Raw genomic sequence first — 21635 nt, 5'->3', positions numbered from 1 at the left:
TTCAAAGGCCGGCCACTCATGAATGGCATAGGCAAGGGACAGTGAAAATGCTAATCAGCGCCCGAGCTCCTGCTACACTCAAGGTAGGACCAGGGAGGGTCAAGCAATGGCTGCTCATAGCTCTGCAAGTAGACCTATAGGCTCCCACAAACCCCCATCCTTAGCTTACATGGATCGTAAGGTTGGAGACACTACAAGAAACTATCGTGCTTGAGCGGGGCTTGCAAATAAAGTCTGGCAGATCGCCAGGCAAGGCGATGCAATATGCCGCCACGTGACAACTCTCTTTCATTACTTATTATGGCTTTTAAATTGCTTAATCTTGCAAAGATTAAATCATTTACAAAAAAAAAAAAAAAAAAAAAAAATTGCCAAAATGTCGGAAAACAAAATTGAAAAATTTGGCAAATATATACCAAACATGCTCACAAAGTTCATTAGCCTTAAGGAACAACATTTTACGGGAGAGGAAAATTCATGCACACCTATTCACGAAACCATTATGAGGATCATTCCTTCACCATGCATTGAAATCTCAGCTACCGTGCAGAGTTCTGGTAACATGAAAATGTATAATTTCTTCATACCCAGTTTTGTTAACATATAGGGAATAATCTATAAAATTTACCATAGAGTTAGGGTAGCATATTAAGAGTAAAATCTCCAATTTTATCTTAAAGTTCGTGTGATAGACTGGGGTAAAGCATTTAAGTTGACCAGACCTATTTAGTGATACATAATTAATCTATAAGATTCCTTTGATTACTTCTTGTGCTTTATTTGATCATGAAACTACCCTGAAATCGAAGAAATCGAATCTCTTAAAAGATATTATGAAGAGCAAAATTTCCTTATATACTTTTCCCTTTATAAACATTGCCAACGGTAAAATAACTATAACATAAAAAGAAGTTGCAAATTAGACAAGGTAATAGAACGTACCTAAATCTCATTTACTCAGAGATACCGCCGGGGTTAATTCAAAATTATTTTCTTTTTTTAACATTGAATTGTTATTAGGATCTTACTAACATTAATTTGAAAACATATATGGCTAACTGCTGTTGACAAAAACTTGACCAGACAAGAATTCAAAGTTTTAAACACGTAATTTTGTTGAATCGTGTGAATCGAACACACAAAACTGTCATTTTATAAAAAGTTTATAAACATTTAGAAAGCTGAAATTTCAATAAGATTAATAACTAACATTATATCTGAAAGAAAAATAGTTACGAAGTACTGGTTTGGAAAAGATAAACAGCTTTAAAAAATTAACAATTGTAAAAACCAGAACACAAGAAATAGTCTATAAAATTGGAGGCAGCAATATTATGAATGCACACTATCAATCAAAGGAGCCGAAAATGAGATCATTATTTTTATAATTAAATAGAGGGCCCATTGTCCAATAAGGAAACCCAGATTCTCCTGGGAAATAATCTACCATATGGGAAAATATTCTCATTTCTATAGGTAGAAATATACAGTACACTCAAAAAGTTGAAAACCCTAAGAGTATGTACTACATGATTTCAGGTAAGACCGAAAATCAAGTTTGTCTTGTTACCCATAAAGAGATGATTACTGATTGATTAACTGCTTACTGAAAACTATAGTTGCAACAACCATGGTCACCCACGATGAAAATAAATCATGTGGACCGAAAAAATATTCATATAGCAAACCATACAATTTACGTGACGCATCAATATAAGTGTAAATAAAAACAAAGTGGAAAAATTACTATGAAAAAGACAACGAAGGGGGTCTTGCAAGTAAAATGGTACCGTACAACAAACTACAGTACTGTATTATACTCTATTTGAAAATAAAATTCCGTGTAACTTCTACATGTCACCAAGAGGTAACTCTCAATATTATTATGATACAAAATTTTAACTAAAATGTAAATAACTAACTAGCTTGAAACAAGACGGTATAATGTCATTAATATTTTCATCATTCACAGACATTGCTAGCCCATACTGATGTACTGTAAGCTGTCGACTGCTTAATAAGACTTATCGCTAAAGCTCAGTGGAATAGCTATAATATAATAACTAAACTTCTATTATTACAGGCAAATCCTAATCACGATCTTTTAGAATAACTCTTCACCACTGAGGTAACACTTCTAATCGATACTGTTCACACATAACTATTAAATCATTGCCTCTATATAAAATTATTGCCTATGCAACCTACATCAAAACATGACTGAATCATGACCTTTATGAAAATTCTTCGATGCTAAGGTGATCTGTTTATCTATTTTCCCCATACCTAATCAAATTGTTGCCTATACAACCTACGTACATTAAAACTTCAATGAAAATTCTTCCCTGCTAAGATCTGGTTACCGATTCTTCCACACATATATAACAAAATTACTCCCTTTACAACCTACACCAAAACATCACTGAATCATAACCTTTATGAAAATTATTCCCTAATGTGATCTGTTTACCTATTCTTCCACACATATGTAATAAAATCCATTGCCAATAAAATATTCAACAAACACCAATGAACTTTTGACATGTACTTACCCCACAGGGGATCTGGATTTGGGCTTGGATCTCAGTTCCTTTATCCAAAACTTACCTGGAGAGAGAAAAAAAGAAATCTTAAGGCGAGATAAGTTACAATTCAGGTATAATTTTTTATGAAGTAAAAACTTAACATTTTTACCTTAATCCCTTCTCACTCGGACTGAAATAAATAAAGTACTGGGTTCTCGTATCGTCTTGTGAGATGGTAATACTAATACCTTAATTTAAGTGCGGAAATTATTAAGAACAGTCAATGTAAAGATATTAGGGTAAATCTAAACGGAAACTGGTATAATACGAACTGCAAGACATAGAAAATAAATGTTGCGACAACTGCAAGGTAATTGAAGATTTCAAACAATTCTGACAAAACATAAAGGCAAGAAAACTTGGGTTAATTTACGTATATGGCACTGTTCAATTCTTGGGTAAACGGTATCTGCTCTTACTGTCATTCAAGAATTTTCTTGATATTTCCATAGAAATCCCACAATAGTACATGGTGCTTGATTAGTATTGAAACATATTTTACAGATTTTGTATCGTTACTCTAACAACTAAAACCGGTGGGAAACTACAATAGGAAAACTGAATACTTATAAATATAATTTTCTAAAAGTAATAATTCCCATGCAAAACCTTTAGTGACAGCAAGCATATTAATAATTTTCGATAGCTTATAGGATATTCAGCGCATTATGTCATTACTTCCGATAAAAGTACTGTCCTAAGCCTTGTATAAAAAATATGTAGAAGTATGTGTTTTTATATAGTGAGATTAATTATCTTTTTAAGAGTACTATAAATGTCATAAATTGTTGTGCGCGATCACTGAACCCAGTTATAAGTGATGTGTGTTAAGCCTGATAGGTGACGTGTTGTAAGCCTAATGGTGAGAGTATATTTCCATCACAGTGAAGATTTTCACAAAACTAACAATTCACCGTATTGACAGAACAACAATGTATGATTTGCTCAGAAGGAGTGGTAGTACCAATCGAAAGATCACAAGAACAAGAAGGTACTCGTCTGAAGAGTATCGGGCTGTGTGAAGTGTATTCACGAATCTTTTTTATAATAAAGTGAAAAAAAAAAACCATGTTCCGATGTCTCATTATCCGTGGACATGTGACGGTAATGTTTAATGGTTTCTCTGATCTACCTTGCCTTGTTTATATGCTTTCTTGCTCATCATACCTAGAGATGAAATTCGAGAAAACGTTCGAAATTGCAACTAGAGTGGCACTCAGTAGAGCGCAAACCCCCGCCGCGACAGCTTATTTCTCGACCTTTTGTTCGACCTTGACCTTGACATGTATCTATTGGTGTGGATTTTCATACACTCAGTTATGAACCAAGTTTGAAGTCTGTGACAACAATGTCCAAACTTATGGCTCATTACTGCCTTCATTGCTTCATTTATTCTGTAAATTGCTACAACTCAAGTCAATAGACTATTTTACACAGCTGAATTAAGGGGATAAATGGGGGATATATCTGATTTAAAAGGGAAAAAAGAGGAGTATATCTGATTCAAAGGGGATAAAAGAGGAGCATACGTGATTTAAAGGGGTACAAAAGAGGACCATATCTGATTATTAGGGGGTTAAAAGAGGAGCATCTTTGATTTAAAGGGGATAAAAAGGAGCATATCTGATTTAAGGGGGATAAAAGAGGTGCAAATCTGATTTATATGGGATAAAAAAAGGAGCATATCTGGTTTAAAGGGGATAAAAGGAGCATATCAGATTTAAAGGAGATAAAATAGGCGCATATCTGATTTGAAGGGGATAAAAGAGAAGCATATCTCATTTAAAAGGCGTAAAAGAGGAGCATATCTGACTTACAGGGGATAAAAGAGGAGCATATCTTATTCATACAGAAAGGAAAAATTATTGAAAACTGAGAACGTTTAAGGGGGTGACAACTGGGGCTGTAAGGATGAGAGTCCAAGTGACTATAATCAAGTAGCAGATCATGGTATGACTGAGAGAATGCTTTCAAACAAATTGTTTTTTTTTTAATCATCATCATTATCTCCTACTGCGCATATTTACGCAGAGGGGCTCGGTTAGATTTCGCCAGTCGTCTCTATCTTGAGCTTTTAATTCAATACTTGTTTATTCATCATCTCCCACTTGTACCAACCGTGTGTCACACGATCGTACATAAATTATTTTGTATATATTATGCTTGTATCTGCGCTCTTCCCTCACACTAAAAAGAACCAGAATAGACATGTTGGCGTGTCGCCTATGTAACATTGTCATTTTCTCGAACATGTATTTTCCTGTTGCCTTGAGGTTTTGTATATAAAGGAGAGTGTTCAGTTGATTGCATCCTGCCTTTGAGTTCACAACCCTCTCTCGGCTCGTCACACACTTCTTGCTTCATGGTCCTGTCAAGTAGGTCTAGGTCTTCCAACTCTTCTAGTGCCTTGTGGAACACAGTGGAACGTTTGGCCAACTAATCTCTCTTGGGGAGTGCGAAGAGCATGCCCAAACCATCTCCATCTACCCCTCACCATGATCTCATCCACGTATGGCACTCGAGTAATCTCTCTTATAGTTTCATTTCTAACCCTGTCCGGCCATTTACCTAACAATATCCTTCTGAGGACTTTGTTCTCAAATCTACAAAAACTATTGGAGATTGTTTCATTGCCATACCATGACTCATGGAAGAATTTGTGAGGATAATTTTAGAATTATGGGGGATATAACATCACAAAGCACCACTGGAAAAGTGTACGGCTAGGATTTTGATTGAAAATGTAAGACAAGTCTCAGAAAGATTAATGGGGAAAGAGCAAAGTAGCTTTAGACTATGGAAACGATTTACATATGTTTTTCTATTATGAACAACAACTAAAGAATTTAGAGAAGAATCAGAAATCTCGTAATATACATGGAACTAAAAGGTTTATAATAAAACTGAGAGAAATATAATACAGATGATGCTGATTATGAATGAAGTTAATTTATTTGTGTTACTAGAAATTTCTAGTGTTAAAATATATTGATGGAAGTGACTAGTTTGGTATAAATGTACGTCTCAGAACTATATACATTTTACTTCCTTAAAAAAAAAAATTGAAGTTGCAGGATTGTTTAGACAAAGAAAAATTGTAGGTAATTGAATGTGGAATGGTTGATGTTTGCATATATTACAGTATCACAGAGTGATAATGAGGGGAACCTGCAAAGACTGGTAAAAAGGGTTAAAGGTAGCGATTCAGGGCTAAATTTTAGCAAGAAAACTAATGGGAGGATAAATGGTGGCCAAAAAGATTGAACAAAGTACAGCTGAAGAAACAAAGGAAGTTACCAATTCCTACAGGAATCAGTAAAGGATGTGGATGGGATGACAGGCGACCTGGCAAGACAGCAGGATCTTTAAAACTGTTTATTTTCTTTTAAGAAGAGGTGGTCAGACTCTATAGGGTTGTGGTAGCCTATGTGGTAACGTACTTGACTGGTGAACGCCAGATTGGGGTTCGAGTCCCGCTCAAACTCGTTAGTTCCTTAAGTCGCTGCAACCTCACCATCCTTGTGAGCTAAGGATTGGGGGGCGGGTTTGAGGGAGCCTATATGTCTATTTGCTGAGTCATCAGCAGTCATTGCCTGGCCCTCCTTGGTCCTAGCTTGTGTGGAGAGGGCCTTGGGCGCTGATCATAAGTATATATAGTCTGTCTCTAAGGCATTGTCCTGCTTGATGGGGCAATGTCACTGTCCCTTGCAATCTTTAAGCCTTTAATATCAGGTTTGTATGAAGACTAGAGGTAATTGTCTTTCAAGTATTTGTGAAATATATTTTAAGGGTAAATTTATTGGAAGCGAGTTGCAAAATGAGGCGACAAGGCTAACATCCATGGAAAAATTAAATCTGATTTTGATGTTTGATTTCGACGATTCGATTAAAGGAATTGCCTGAATAATAAGGACTATAGTAAGATATGCTGAAAAGACCGAGAAAGGACTAACTAGATAAGTTTACAAGGAAAGACCTTACCCACAAACCAAGAGAATAGATTTAAAATGATATCAATACGTGAATACACCTAGAGGCCAACAAATTTTGAATAAGCTTTTTTTTTGGGTGTATAAAACAGCTGAATATATGGAAATTTTACGATTTTGGATTATTAGTAAATGAACAAAAGTGGAAATAACTGCAGTCTTGTCTTACTCTGGAATCTACACCCACCACTTTAATCATGAATGCCAAGGGGTCAACCAATTGCTTATAGGTTTCTTGTGAGTGTACAAAGCACCTGAAGAAGTTTTAAAAGTTTTATAAGCCGCTCATGAATGGCAGAGGCAAGGGACAGTGGCATTTCTTTATCAAGCAGAACGATGCCCTAGAGACTGACCATATATACATATGATTAGCGCCCAAGCTCCCTCCCCAACCAAGCTAGGGCAGAGAAGGGCCACGCAATGGCTGCTGATGACTCACCAGATAAACCTATAGGGTCCCCAAAAGCCCCCATCTAAAGCTCACAAGGATGATGAGGTTCCAGCAACCGAAGGAACTAACGAGTTTGAGCGGGACTCGATCCACAGTCTAACGATCACCATGGATGGATGTTACCAACAGCCCACCACAAGCCAAACTATGTGAAAGCCTATTTGGGTTCATCAGCAAATGAATAGAAGTAGCAGCGACTGTTGTCTTGTCTTTCTCTAGATCCACCTCTATAATCATGAATTAACAAATAAAGGAAAAACGTAGCCGGTCAGTTATACCTTCTGGAACGATTACTTATCAATGAATACACACACACACACACACACACACACACACACACACACACACACACACACACACACACACACACACACACACACACATATATATATATATATATATATATATATATATATATATATATATATATATATACATACAGTATATATAGAGTATATGCCATAAAACTGTTAGCATAAACTAGTGAATATGCACACAAATATGTGTGTATATGTATACATATATATATATATATATATATATATATATATATATATATATATATATATATATATATATATATATATATATATATATATATACTGTATAGTACATATCACAAAATCTCAATAGCACGATACAAAAATAGTGGTGCAATAGCTGACTTAGTCCTGGGTTTGTTTGACCGAACAAAAAACTTTGTTGTTGACCACCCGTGCGTCCATGATTTCGGTCTCGCTATGAAAGCCATCCACGGAACGCATTTCTAGCTTCCGTTCATGTATTTATTGTATCGGGCGTATGCGTACGCAATACACAAAAACGTAAATGAACGAATGCGTATATGCAACAAATAGCATGACAGGTAACACGTACAGATTATATACCATGTGTATGGTTATTTTGCAATCTTTGATCCAAACCATTTTTAATAATAAAATAAAACTAGAGAAACTAAATCCATGTGTTATATATATATATATATATATATATATATATATATATATATATATATATATATATATATATATATATATATATATATGGATATATATATACACACACACACACACACACACACATATATATATATATATATATATATATATATATATATATATATATATATATATATATATATATGGGTGGACGAGGTAAACGAAGCATAAAACAGAACCAGAAAGGAAGCAGAGTTATAATTAACAAATTACAATTGTTTTTAAACACATTTAGAAATGACTGAAGGGAGTTATGAGCGCAGAATAAAAAGAATACACAATTAGTTGGTAGGATAACAAGTAATTTGATATACACTACATTGGTGATAGTGGTTAGCAAGGTCTTTTAGGGAAGTGTGGATGCATGAATGGCCTCGAAAGAATACATGAGGAGAATGATTGTTCTATTGCAGAACGGAATGTGATAACGACGACTGCAAGATATATAGGAATATTACTTATGTCACAAAACTGCACGTAACAAATACTTAAGTGTAAAATCCACAGGAAACAGGAAAGTGAAAGACCAGGTACCAAGCGCTTTCATGTATTACGTACACAAAGGAGCGTGGTACCAGGAAATTCACTTTCCTGTTTCCTGTGGATTTTACATTTATGTATAGGAATATATTATTACTTAGTATAGTATAATAGGAAAGTAAAACAAATGAAGGACTGATAACAGGAGAAAATGGTGGGCTTAGATAACAAAGAGCAAGCATTCATCAATTGCTTGTAATGAGAAATTCGGGAGAGAAGTCTGACAGTAAAGGAAAAAAATCTATAAGTGGCATATATGGTTATCATTTTTACCCAAGCTACAATCCTAGCTGGAAAAGCAGAATTTTATAATACCTAGGGCTCCAACAAGAATAAATAGCATAGTGAGTAAATGAAATAAGGAAACAAATAAATTACATAAAAAGCAACAACTAATGAATATATAACATCTTGAGATCCATAACATCGTTAAAATAGATGTCATATATAAACTATGAAGAGAGACGTATACCAGCCTCTTCAACATATAAACATTCGCGGCAAGTTTGAACTTCTGACGTTTGCTATGAAACATGTGTACTTCGAAAGAGGAAATAAAGGGATATGTGGCATACATGGACTTACATAAAGCCTCAAATAGAATAAACAGAGAGTCAATGAAGAGGCTATTGCGAATGCATGATACGTAAGATCAGTTGATGAAAGATTTTATGAAGAAAGTAAAGCTTGTGTTAACCGGTAGGAGGGTGCCTAGTTTCATGTGATAGTTGAATAAGAAAATGAACGGTAAATGGGGTGATAAAAGGTTGATATTTATAGAAGATACTTTAATTGGGGTCAGTGAAAGGTTTAGAAATGTTTGCAAAAGGAGAATTTTGAGAACACATGTAGGAAAGAGTAAGGTAATGGTAAATGGAAAATTGAAAGATGGAGTAACGTATGTCAGTATAGAAGAAGGAAAAGTGGAAGTGGTTGATTCATATGGACATATAGGAGTTAATATACTATGGGTGACGACACTATGAAAACAGAAGTGAGTCACCGAAAATAAACAAGAAAGGAGCAGGGTATGTGCAATGATATAGAGAAGAGATTTAAAGAGTTAACTGGAGATACAAGGTGGAAAGTATAAAGATTGTTGTAATACGTCTCCTTTCTAGAAGTACAATATTGATGTTAAATGTCTATAAAGTAATATACATATATACATATATATATATATATATATATATATATATATATATATATATATATATATATATATATATATATATATATATATTCTATTACGTGTATCCAACACGTATATTTAATTTGTTACTTTATAATAAAATAAATTCAACTCAAACTTAACTTGTTTTGACCTGAATTATTGTACTTCCTGAAATAACTATACAGTTCATCAGTTCAACTGTTTCTTCAACAGTTCTGCTGCCCAATACTTAGTTATAAATTATAAGTATATGCAAGGTATTTCACATTTTCCCTGAGGTTGATCGTCTATTTGAGGAACGATCTCTCATATTATAAAAAAAAATTAAGTGGATATCTTGGTTATATTTAATCTTGAGAGATCGTTCCTCAAACATCACGATTCAAAATGCAATGATGTTACCGGACTACTTTGCTATTTTTCTAAACCGGTGACTTCATAGAGTTTAGCGGCATATCAAAGTGGCCCTGAATGTCCCTTTCTGAATATTGTTTCATCAAACCTGTCATTTGTACTTGGAGTCGTCAACAGTTACTTAATTTCAGATATCTTCAACTATTTCCAAACGTTCTACTCTTCCAACCACTTTAAAGGAAAAGTTTTCGAAATGATAATCAGGTTGAATTTGATCTCTAACATGAAAACAAATTCACAATATTCAGGTTGAATTTGAGCTCAAATTGCTAAACCAATTTATGAAAAAGTTGAATTCAAGCTCAAATTGGAAAACAGATTTACGAGGATCAAGTTAAATTTTACCTCAAATTGGAAAACAGATTTACGTTGAGTTCAATTTTACCTCAAATTGGAACACAAAATTATAATAATCTGGTTGAATCTTTACATAAAATTGGAAAGCAAATTTATGATAATCAGGTTAGATTTGACCTTAAATTCAATTTTTTTTATGATAGTCAGGTTAAATTAGACCTCAAATTGGAAAAAGAATTATGATAATCAGGTTAAATTTGACCTCAAACTAGATAACAAATTTATGATAATCAGGTTAAATTTGACCTCAAATTGGAAAACAAATTTATGATAAGGTTAAATTTGACCTCAAATTGAAAAGCAAAGATATGATAATCAGGTTGAATTTGGCCTCAAATTTGGAAAACAAATTTATGACAAACAGGTTAAATTTGCCCTCAAATTGGAAGCAAATTTATGATAATCCGATTGAATTTGACCTCAAATTGAAAAAAAAAAAATTAAGAGAATCAAGTTGAATTTTACCTCAAACTGGAAAACAAATTTTTTGATAATCAGGTTGAATTTGACCCCAAAAAGGGAAAAAAATTATGATAATCAGGTTGAATTTGAGCTCAATTTGGAAAACAAATTTATGATAATCTGGTTGAATTTAAACTCAAATTGGAAAACAAACTTATAATAAAGTTGAATTTGACCTTAAATTGCGAAAAAAGAATGATTATAATCAGGGTGAATTTGACCTCAAATTGGAAAACAAATGCATAATAATCAGGTTGCATTTAGCAATTTTTTTTTATGAAATTTATGACAACTATAATTATTTCAAATAAAAATCTATTGCGATTGTATATTTTACTCAATAAACAAACAGCTGGTTCTATACTTCATGGACATGAACCAGGTACTAACTCATCTTTACTCATTTCAAAGGACGTCTGTTGCTATACCATGTTTATCCTCATTAATGAATTAAGCAAAGTAGTTGATAACTTACCTACCTTAATTTGATTGTTCATTGTCACAGAAGGATTTGAGAAATGCCCGGATTCATAAAACCATCAGCGCCTGGAAGTATAAAAAATGATAACAACAACAACAACAACACCAATAATAATAACAATAATTCTAAATCCCACAAAAAAGCAGGGCGTTAAAGATTGGGAAGCAAATTAATATGTATACATTTCTCCATAAACATTAAGGTAGAATTACTTCCCCATAATAACATAAAATAATGGAAATAATCATAATTTAACCTGAGAATCAAGATCATACGACCACAACTCCTACTTCAATAAAATAAATTCCTGATACACAATTACAGCGATCATACAAATTAGGAAATTTTCCTACCCTCATTATTGTACGCTATTTAGGAATGTAAATATAGTAAATAAATTAGCTTAGTTCAAAAGGCATATCCATGTTCTGAGAAGATTTGGTCACCTGGAGAAGGTTAAGTCAGATGTGGAAATGGTGCAAGATTTGGGGGTTTTGGGAAGAAAGTAGGGAGGGCAAATGAGAGGGTACTTCAGTTGAATAAGGTGAGAAAAGAGAAAGGTAAGATGAGTAAGTACTTGTTCTATGAGATAAGGAGGAGAAGGGAGACGTAAGATGAGCAAGAACTTGTTCTTTGAAATAAGGGAAGAAAGGGAAGCGGTAAGATGAGAAAGTATCTATAAAATATGGGAAAAAGAAGAGAGAAGTAAAATGAGTAAGTACTTGTTCTATGAGATAAGGGGGAAAAGGGAGACGTAAGATGAGCAAGAACTAGATCTATGAGATAAGGAAAGAAAGGAGAGAAGTAAGAAAACTAAGTATTTGTTCTATGAGATAGGGAGGAAAATGTAGACCTAAGAAGAGCAAGAGTTAGATCTACGACATATGGAAAGATTGGAAAGAAGTAAGATAAGTAAGCACTTGCTCTATGAGATAAGGGGGAGAAGGGAGACGTAAGCTGAGCAAGAACTAGCTCTATGAGATAAGGAAAGAAAAAAGAAAAATAAGATGAGTAAGTACTTGCTCTATGAGAGAAAGGGGAGAAGAGAGCATAAGATGAGCAAGAACTAGATCTATAGGATAAGGAAAGAAAGGAGATACGTAAGATAAGTAAGTACATACTCTATGAGATAAGGAGGAGAAAAGAAACATAAGGTGAACAAGATCTTGCTTTATGAGATAAGGCAAGAAATGAGAAAAGTAAGATGGGTAAGCACCTGTTCTATGAGAGAAGGGGGAGAGAGGAGCATAAGATGAGCAAGAACTAGCTCTTTGAGATAAGGAAAAAAAGAAAGAATTAATATGAGTATGTACATGTTCTATGAGATAAGTGGGAGAAGGGGGACGTAAAATGAGCAAGACCTAGCTCTATGAGGTAAGGAAAGAAAGAAGAGAAGTAAAATAAGTAAGAACTTGCTCTATGAGATAAGGAGGAGAAGGGAGACTTAAGATGAGCAAGAACTTGCTCTTTGAAATACGAGGAGAAAAGATAAATAAATATTTGCTCTATGAGATAAGGGGGAGAAGGGAGAAGTAAGATGAGAGAGAACTTGATCTATGAGATAAGGAAAGAAAGGGGAAAAGTAAAATGTGTAAGTACTTGCTCTATGAGATAAGGGGGAGAAGAGAGACGTAGGATGAGCAAGAATTTGCCCTATGAAATAAGGGAAGAAAGGAGAGAAGTAAGATAAGTAAGTACTTGCTCTATGAGATAAGGAGAAGGGAGACGTAATATGGGCAAGAACTAGCTCTATGAGATAAGGAGAGAAGTAAGATAAGTATTTGTTCTATGAGATAAGGGGAGATGTAAGATGAGCAGGAACTTGCTCTTTGAAATAAGACAAGAAAGTAGAAAAGTAAGATAAGTAAGTATTTTCTCTATGAGATAAGGAGAACAAGGGAGACGTAAGATGAGCAAGAACTACCTCATTAAGATAAGGAAGGAAAGGAGAAAAGTAGGATGAGTAATTACCTGCTCTATGAGATAAGGGGGAGAAGAGAGACGTAAGATGAGCAAAAAATTGCTCTATGAAATAAGGGAAGAAAGGAGAGAAGTTAAGATAAGTAAGTACTTGCTATATGAGATAAGGAGGAGTAGGGAGACTTGAGATTAGCAAGAACTAGCTCTAAGAGATAAGGAAAGAAAGGAAAGAAGTAACATGAGTGAGTACTTGTTTTATGAGATAAGGGGGAGGAGGGAGACGTAAGATGAACAAGAACTTAATCTAAGAAATAAGGGAAGAAAGGAGAAAATTAAGATGAGAAAGTACTTGCTCTATGAGATAAGGGGGAGAAGGGAGACGTAAGGTGAGCAAGAACTAGCTCTATGTGATAAGGAAAGAAAGGAGAAAAAGAAAATGAGTAAGTACTTACTCAATGAGATAAGGAGGAGTAGGGAGACGTAAGATGAGCTAGAATTTGCTCTTTCAAAAAAGGGAAGAAAGGAGAGCTATAAGATGAGTAATTACTTATTCTATGAGATAAGGAGGAGAAGGGATATGTAAGATGAGCAAAAAAGTACTCTATGAGATAAGAAAAGAAAGGAGAAAAGTAAGATGAGTAAGTACTTGTTCTATGAGATAAAGAGAAGGGAGACGTAAGATGTGGGAGAACTAGATCTATGAGATATGGAAAGAAATGAGAGGAGTACTTGTTCTATGATGTAATGAGGAAAAGGGAGTGTGAGATGAATAAAAAAAAGCTCTATGAGATAAGAAAAGTAAGGAGAGAAGTAAGATGAGTAACTACTTGTTCTATGAGATAAGGAAAAGGGACACTTAAGATGAGCAAAAACTAGCTCTGGGAGATAAGAAAAGAAAGATGAGAAAATAGGTAAGTACTTACTTTATGAGATAAGGGGGAAAGGGAGACGTACGATGAGCAGGAACTAGCTCTCTGAGATAAGGGAAAAAGAGAGAAGTAGGATGAGTAAGTACTTGCTCTGTGAGATAAGGGGGAGAAGGCAGATGTAAGATGAGCATGAACTAGCTCTATGAGATAAGAAAAAAAGGAAAAGTAAGATGAGAAAGTACTTGCTCTGTGAGATAAGGGGGAGAAGGCAGACGTAAGATGAGCAGGAGCAAGCTCTAAGAGATAAGGAAACAAAGGAGAAAAGTAAGATAAGTAAGTACTCTCTAGGAGATAAGGGGGAGAATGGTCACGTAAGATAAGCAAGATCTAGCTCTATGAGATTAGGAAAGAAATGAGAGAAGATGAGTAAATACTTGCTCTATGAGATAAGGGGGAGAAGGGAGACATAACATAAGCAGGAACTAACTCTATGAGATGAGGAAACAAAGGAAAGAAGTGAGATAAGTAAGTATTTACTCTATGAGGTAAGGGGGAAAGGGACACGTAAGATAAGCAAGAACTAGCTCTATGAGATTAGCAAGGAAGGGAGAGAAGATGAATAAGTAATTGCTCTATAAGATAACGGGAAGAAGGGAGACATAAGATGAACAAGAACTAGCTCTATGAGATAATGAGAGAAGTAAGATAAGTAAGTATTTGCTCTATGATATAAGAAGGAAAAGGGAGACGTAAGATGAGCAACAACTAGCTCTATGAGATAAGGAAAAAAGGAAAGAAGTAAGAAGAGTAAGTACTTGTTCTATGAGATATGGAGGAGAATGGACACGTAAGAAGAGCAAGAACTTGCTCTATGAAATAAGGGAAGAAACGGGAGAGGTAAGATGAGAAAGTAATTGCTCTATGAGATAAGGGGGAAAGGGAGACATTAGATGAGAAAGAACTAGCTCTATGAGATAAGAAAAGAAAGGAAAAAGTAAGATAAGAAAGTACTTGCTCTATGAGATAAGGGTAGAAGGGACACGTAAGGTGAGCAAGAACTTGCTCTATGAAATGAGCGAAGAAAAGAGAGAAGTAAGGAGAGTAAGTACTTGCTCTATGAGATAAGGAGGAGAAGGGATACGTAAGATGAGCAAGATCTATCTCTACGAGGTAAGGAAAGAAAGGAGAAAATTAAGATGAGTAAGTACTTGTTCTATGAGATAAGGAGAAGAGAGACGTAAGATGAGCAAGAACTTGCTCTATGAGATAAGGAAAGAAAGGAGAAAATTAAGATGAGTAAGTACTTGTTCTATGAGATTAGGAGAAGGGAGACGTAAGATAAGCAAGAACTTGCTCTATGAGATAAGGAAAGAAAGGAGAAAAGTAAAATGAGTAAGTACTTGTTTTATGAGATAAGGAGGAGAAGGGAAAAGTAAGATGAGCAAGATCTATCTCTACGAGATGAGGAAAGAAAGGAGAAAATTAAGATGAGTAAGTACTTGTTCTATGAGATCAGGAGAAGAGAGACGTAAGATGAGCTAAACCTAGCTCTACGAGATAAGAAAAGAAAGGAGAGAAGTAAGATAAGTACTAGCTCTATGAGATAAGGGGGAGAAGGGAGACGTAAGATGAGCAAGATCTACCTCTATGAGATAAGGAAAGAAAGGAAAAAAGTAAAACGAGTAAGTACTTGCTTTATGAGATAAGGAGGAGAAGGGACACGTAAGATGAGCAAGATCTAGCTCTATGAGATTAGGAAAGAAGGTAGAGAAGATAAGTAAGTACTTGCTCTATGAAATAAGGGGGAGAAGGGAGACATAAGATGAGCAGGAACTAGCTCTATGAGACAAGGAAAGAAAAGAAAGAAGTAAGATAAGTAAATATTTGCTCAATGAGATAAGGGTGAGAAGGGAGATGTAAGATAAGCAAGAACTAGCTCTAAGAGACAAGGAAAGAAAGGACTGAAATAAGATAAGTATTTGTTCTATAAGATAAAGGGAGAAGGGACACGTAAGATGAGCAAGATCTAGCTCTATGAGATTAGGGAAGAAAAGAGAGAAGATAAGTAAGTACTTGCTCTATGAGATAAGGGGGAGAAGGGAGACATAAGATGAACAAGAACTAGTTCTATGAGATAAGGAAAGGAAGGAAAGTAAGATAAGTAAGTATTTACTCTTAGGCTATAAGGGGGAGAAGGGAGACGTAAGATGAGCTAGAACTAGATCTAGGAGATAAGGAATAGAAAAAAGTAAGATAAGTAAGTACTTGTTCTATGAGATATGGAGGAGAAGGGACATATAAGATAAGCAAGAACTTGCTCTATGAAATGAGCGAAGAAAAGAGAGAAGTAAGGAGAGTAAGTACTCGCTCTATGAGATAAGGAGGAGAAGGGAGACGTAAGATGAGCAAGAACAGGATCTTTGAAATAAAGGAAGAAAGGAGAGAGGTAAGATAAGAAAGAATCTCTATTGAATAAGGGAAAAAAGGAGAGAAGTAACATGATAAAGTCATTGTTCTATGAGATAAGGGGGAGAACAGAGACGTAAAATGAGCAAGTAAGATGAGCAAGAACTAGGTCTATGATATAAGGAAAAAAAGAGAAGTAACATAAGTAAGTACTTATTCTATGAGATAAGGGGGAGGAGAGGGATGTAAGATGAGCAAGAACTAGCTCTATGAAATAAGCGAAGAAAGGAGAGAAGTAAGATAAGTAAGTACTCGTTCATTCAGATAAGGGGGAGGAGGGGGAGATGTAAGATGAGCAAAAACTAGCTCTATGAAATAAGGAAAGGAGAAAAGATGGGTAAGTACTCGCTCGATGAGATAAGGGGGAGAAGGGACACTTAAGATGAGCAAGAACTAGCTCTATGAGATAAGGAGAAGGGATACGTAAGATGAGCAAGAACTAGCTCTATGAGATAAGGAAAGAAATGAGAAAAGTAAGATAAGTAAGTACTTGCTATATGAGATAAGGGAGATAAGTAAGTACTTGCTCTAAGAGATAAAGGGGAGAAGGGAGACGTAAGATGAGAAAGAACTTGCTCAGGTCAGGTAAGAAAGGACAGAGGTAAGATGAGAAAGTATTTGCTCTATGAAATAAGAAAAGTAAAGGGATAGTTATGATGAGAAAAAAAAAATTTATCCATGAAATAATGGAAAAATGAAAGACGTAAGCTGAGAAAGTATTTGCTCTATAGAATCAACGTCCAAAAAAAGGTAGATGATAAAGTACTTGCTCTATGAAACAAAGGGAAAAGGGAGAAAGGAAAGGGGAGAAAGTACTTACTCTATGGATTAAAAGATATAGCAAAAGGGCAGGGTAGAACAACACAAAAATGAGTAGCATAGTGAGAACAAGAAGGGTCGACAAGCTAATGACAATCTCCCTCTGGAGGTTTTGAGCCTTTGGAAGTTTTCTGTAAGTTTCGCTCATGTTTGGTTCACAAGTTCAAGTGTGAAAAGGACGGACGAGGCAAGAACTTTTTATTTCTATTAAAAATAATATATATATATATATATATATATATATATATATATATATATATATATATATATATATATATATATATATATATATATATGTATGTGTATATATATTAACACACACACACACATATATATATATATATATATATATATATATATATATATATATATATATATATATATATATATAGGCCTATATACACATCTATAAATATATATATATATATATATATATATATATATATATATATATATATACTTATATATACAGTATAATATATATATATATATATATATATATATACACTGTATATATGCTTGTATGAATATACAGTATATGTATATATATGTATATATGTGTATGTATATATATATATACATATATATATATATATATATATATATATATATATATATATATATATATATATATATATATATATATATATGTATATATGTGTATGTATATATATATATATATATATATATATATATATATATAGGCCTATATACACATCTATAAATATATATATATATATATATATATATATATATATATATATATATATATATATATATATATATATATATATAGTATATATATATATATATATATATATATATATATATATATATATATATATATATATATATCTATATAAGCAAAATCACTATTAACACCCCCAAAAGACATTTGAAGCTCTTTATGTTACCGCAACTCTTAAAACAAGCGGTAAACAGGTCGGGCGAGTAATCAAGATTTAATTCGAGGTCGTAACTACCAGGGACAATGGAAAAGACGAGAAGAGCTGCAAGAACTTTTCGGTCTAAAAATCTGATCTCTATTGTACTTCTTCATTTCATAAAGAGAGAAAAACGGAGGGGGAATAGATTCCTTTGGGTATTGGTGTCGATCGTAAAGCTTTGATAATGTGAACTAACTTTTTTAAACCATAAAGTATGTATAAAGAGTTTACGCCTTTACTCCCCAACGGGAAAAAGAAAATGTCCTGAAGAGCTCAGTAGCCTCTACATCAATATATTTGCTAATTTATTTTGGGGATTATACTGAGATGTAACTTTTAAAAATAAGTAAAAACCCTGATTATATTCAGCCTATAGAACTTCATTATATGGACAAAAAATAAATTCTAGTGATTTTCACGTAGTTATGCCCATAAAACCTGAGGTGGTATGAATAAGTTCAAGATATGAAACTTTCAATGAGGCTTTTTGTGGCTTTTTTTGGTGGCAATTGCCAACCACATCTGCGCACATATATACACAAGCAAACAGTACATTATATACACACACTTATATGTGTATGTATATATATATATATATATATATATATATATATATATATATATATATATATATATATATATATATATATATATATACTGTATGTATATATATATATATATATATATATATATATATATATATATATATATATATATATATATAAATTGTATAAATACAAAATACATATACTATATAAAGTTTCTTATATATATATATATACTAGCTAAACCACTACCCTAGTTGGAAAAGCAGGATGCTATGGGCACAAGGGCTCCAACAAAGAAAAATAGCCCAGTGAAGAAAGGAAATAAGAAAATATACAAATAAATAGGGAGGCCACCTTTATCCATACAAATCCCGTCCTTTAACAAACCTATGATACTGCATTATTTAGAAAACTTTGAATAAAACATCACTGTATTGCACAATATTGCATGTTATGTAATGTAAATAAATCTCAAATTCTTGAATTAATTTTCTTTTTTTTCTAGCTATATAAACCTGAGTCCTTAAATTAGGGCATGATTTCATCAAAGCCTGAAACGACAGTTAAAATTAAATAAAGAGTTGGTGGTAGTAACTGGCAAGTGGTGGTCACTCTACTTTAATTTTGACGGCTGTTTTTCTGGTCCTATAGAGTAGGGGAACCCTACTCTCTACAGGTCCTCCACTTTCATTTTATTTTGTTCGTTCAGAGAATTCACCATTTCATATCACGTATTGCTCATTTATTGTTAAATCGTCACTGTCAAAGGACTCACAGAATAAGAAAGTCTTCAGTTTCCTCTTGAAAGCCATAATATCTTCAATCATTCAGATGTCTCGTGGGAGCTTATTGTATAGTTCGGGGCCGCATATTGAAAGGCTCTAGAGTCTAGAGCCTACATTATGACTGTTGTATCTCAAGAAAGGAGAAAGAAAAAAGGAAAAGGCCAGACATTATTACCTATCCTAAACTTAGGTCACAACTGCAACCTTTAGCGAGATGCCTTACATCACGTGAGAGAGATAGGGTTACTACAAAACCTACTGAACAGAAACCAATGAACTAACGGTAAAGTTATCCGCAGACCTGTGGTCAATGTTATACTCTTGAAAATAGTGGGCAGTAAAGGTCGTCTGGCATTACCAAATAGTGGGGAGTGAAGGTCGTCTGGCATTACCAAACTTTGCCTTCAAAACTTGTATCACTGACAAATTCCTCCTGAAGACTAGGATAGATCCAAATCCATCAAAATAAGTGAGCACAAGCTTGTGAAGTTCCTTCTGCTCCGCCGCTGGTTGCAAGGTATGCCCGTCTGATGGTTTCCCAAAGCAAGAAAGAAGCTATTCCTGGATATCTTCTTTACCCTGCCAGTGTTGAGAGAGAGTTTCTGATGTTGCCATCTGAGCCCCTGAGTGCTCTTCAGGTAGTGCTGTAATACCCTCATGGGGGAGAGAAATAAGTTGCCCTGATCTCAGATCGCTTCCTTTTGGAAGGAGATAGAGAAGGACTTGAGCTAGGGTTGTAAATGGCTGGATTCTGATTTTCTTGCTAAAAACTCTGTAACAAGAGACCTTCCATTACTCTGAGTGATAAGTGACATAAGCAATGCCTTGCAGATCGCCTTTACACTTCACCAAGACCAAGGCCAAGGCTAGAAGAAAGATAGTTTTGAATGTCAGGTCCTTATTTGACACCTGTCACATAAGTTTGTAAGACGCCCTCTGACATCCCGCACTGGTGGTTTGAGTTCTTTGGGATGAAAGACTGTCCACAATCATAGACAATTCCCACAAAGAGGAAATTATGCCCTAAAATCTGAAGACGTGGAATAAGTCTGAGCAATAGCTTTTCACCATGAGACTTATCTCAATGAAAGTCGACGAGGAAGTCAGCAATCAATTGCAGAGGCTATGACTGGAAAAGAATCTCTTCTACAATGACATTCACAGAAGATGGCCCACTTTACAGGGTAGAGAGCTGAAGAGGATCTTTGCATATATCCAGATAACTCATGCAGAATGCCTCGTGAAAAGAATTTTGTTTGGAGGATATGTCGGATAGTCACCAACCATGAAGTAACAGATATGCCACAGAATGGTTGTACCTCTACAGATGGGGCTGACACAGGAAGTTGATCATTAAGGTAGTTCTCTCTATACATCAACTAGGACCATGAACAGATATGGATACCATTCAGCATGTGGCTACTTTGGAGACACCAGGGAGTATCGTGAGATTCGGTACGGTCAACAACTTGGTGATCACTAGCCAATTCAGGCTGAAAGAAGGAAATGGTGTTGGTAGGTGCTTTCTAGCACCACAGGCAGATCTGAAACTGGGGAGCAGAATTCTGGGAGCTTTTTGTTCAGCTGTGTGGTGAACAGATCTATTGCCGATGAATCTTAGGAGCAAGAAGCCTTTCTACTGACTAGAGGATGCAGGGACCATTGCAATCCTACTACAGTACATGTTTCTGGTAACTGAGCATGTCTGCTAATATATTCCTCTTGCCTGGAATGAACCTCACCGACAGACCTACAGCATTATAGAATGCTCAAGTGTGCACTTGCTTCACCAACACACAATAACAGAAGCAGTGCCTCCTATCTTGTTGA

At 34.5% G+C, this 21635-nt stretch overlaps 1 long non-coding RNA gene across 1 annotated transcript in view; it reads right to left on the bottom strand.

The window, feature by feature from the left end:
* Positions 1 to 1113: 1113 nt before the first annotated feature.
* The window catches only part of LOC137626060 (uncharacterized), a 66490-nt gene continuing 45968 nt past the window's right edge, over positions 1114 to 21635 (bottom strand). The window contains exons 2-3 of the long non-coding RNA XR_011040971.1: positions 11450 to 11516; positions 1114 to 2607 (exon numbers count right to left, since the gene is read on the bottom strand). This is a non-coding gene — a long non-coding RNA (uncharacterized lncRNA). The remainder of the gene's footprint in view (positions 2608 to 11449; positions 11517 to 21635) is intronic.

This window comes from Palaemon carinicauda, chromosome 33 (genome assembly GCF_036898095.1).
Source record: "Palaemon carinicauda isolate YSFRI2023 chromosome 33, ASM3689809v2, whole genome shotgun sequence".
Taxonomy (NCBI): domain Eukaryota; kingdom Metazoa; phylum Arthropoda; class Malacostraca; order Decapoda; family Palaemonidae; genus Palaemon; species Palaemon carinicauda.
This window is presented reverse-complemented; position numbering and strand designations above follow the sequence as displayed.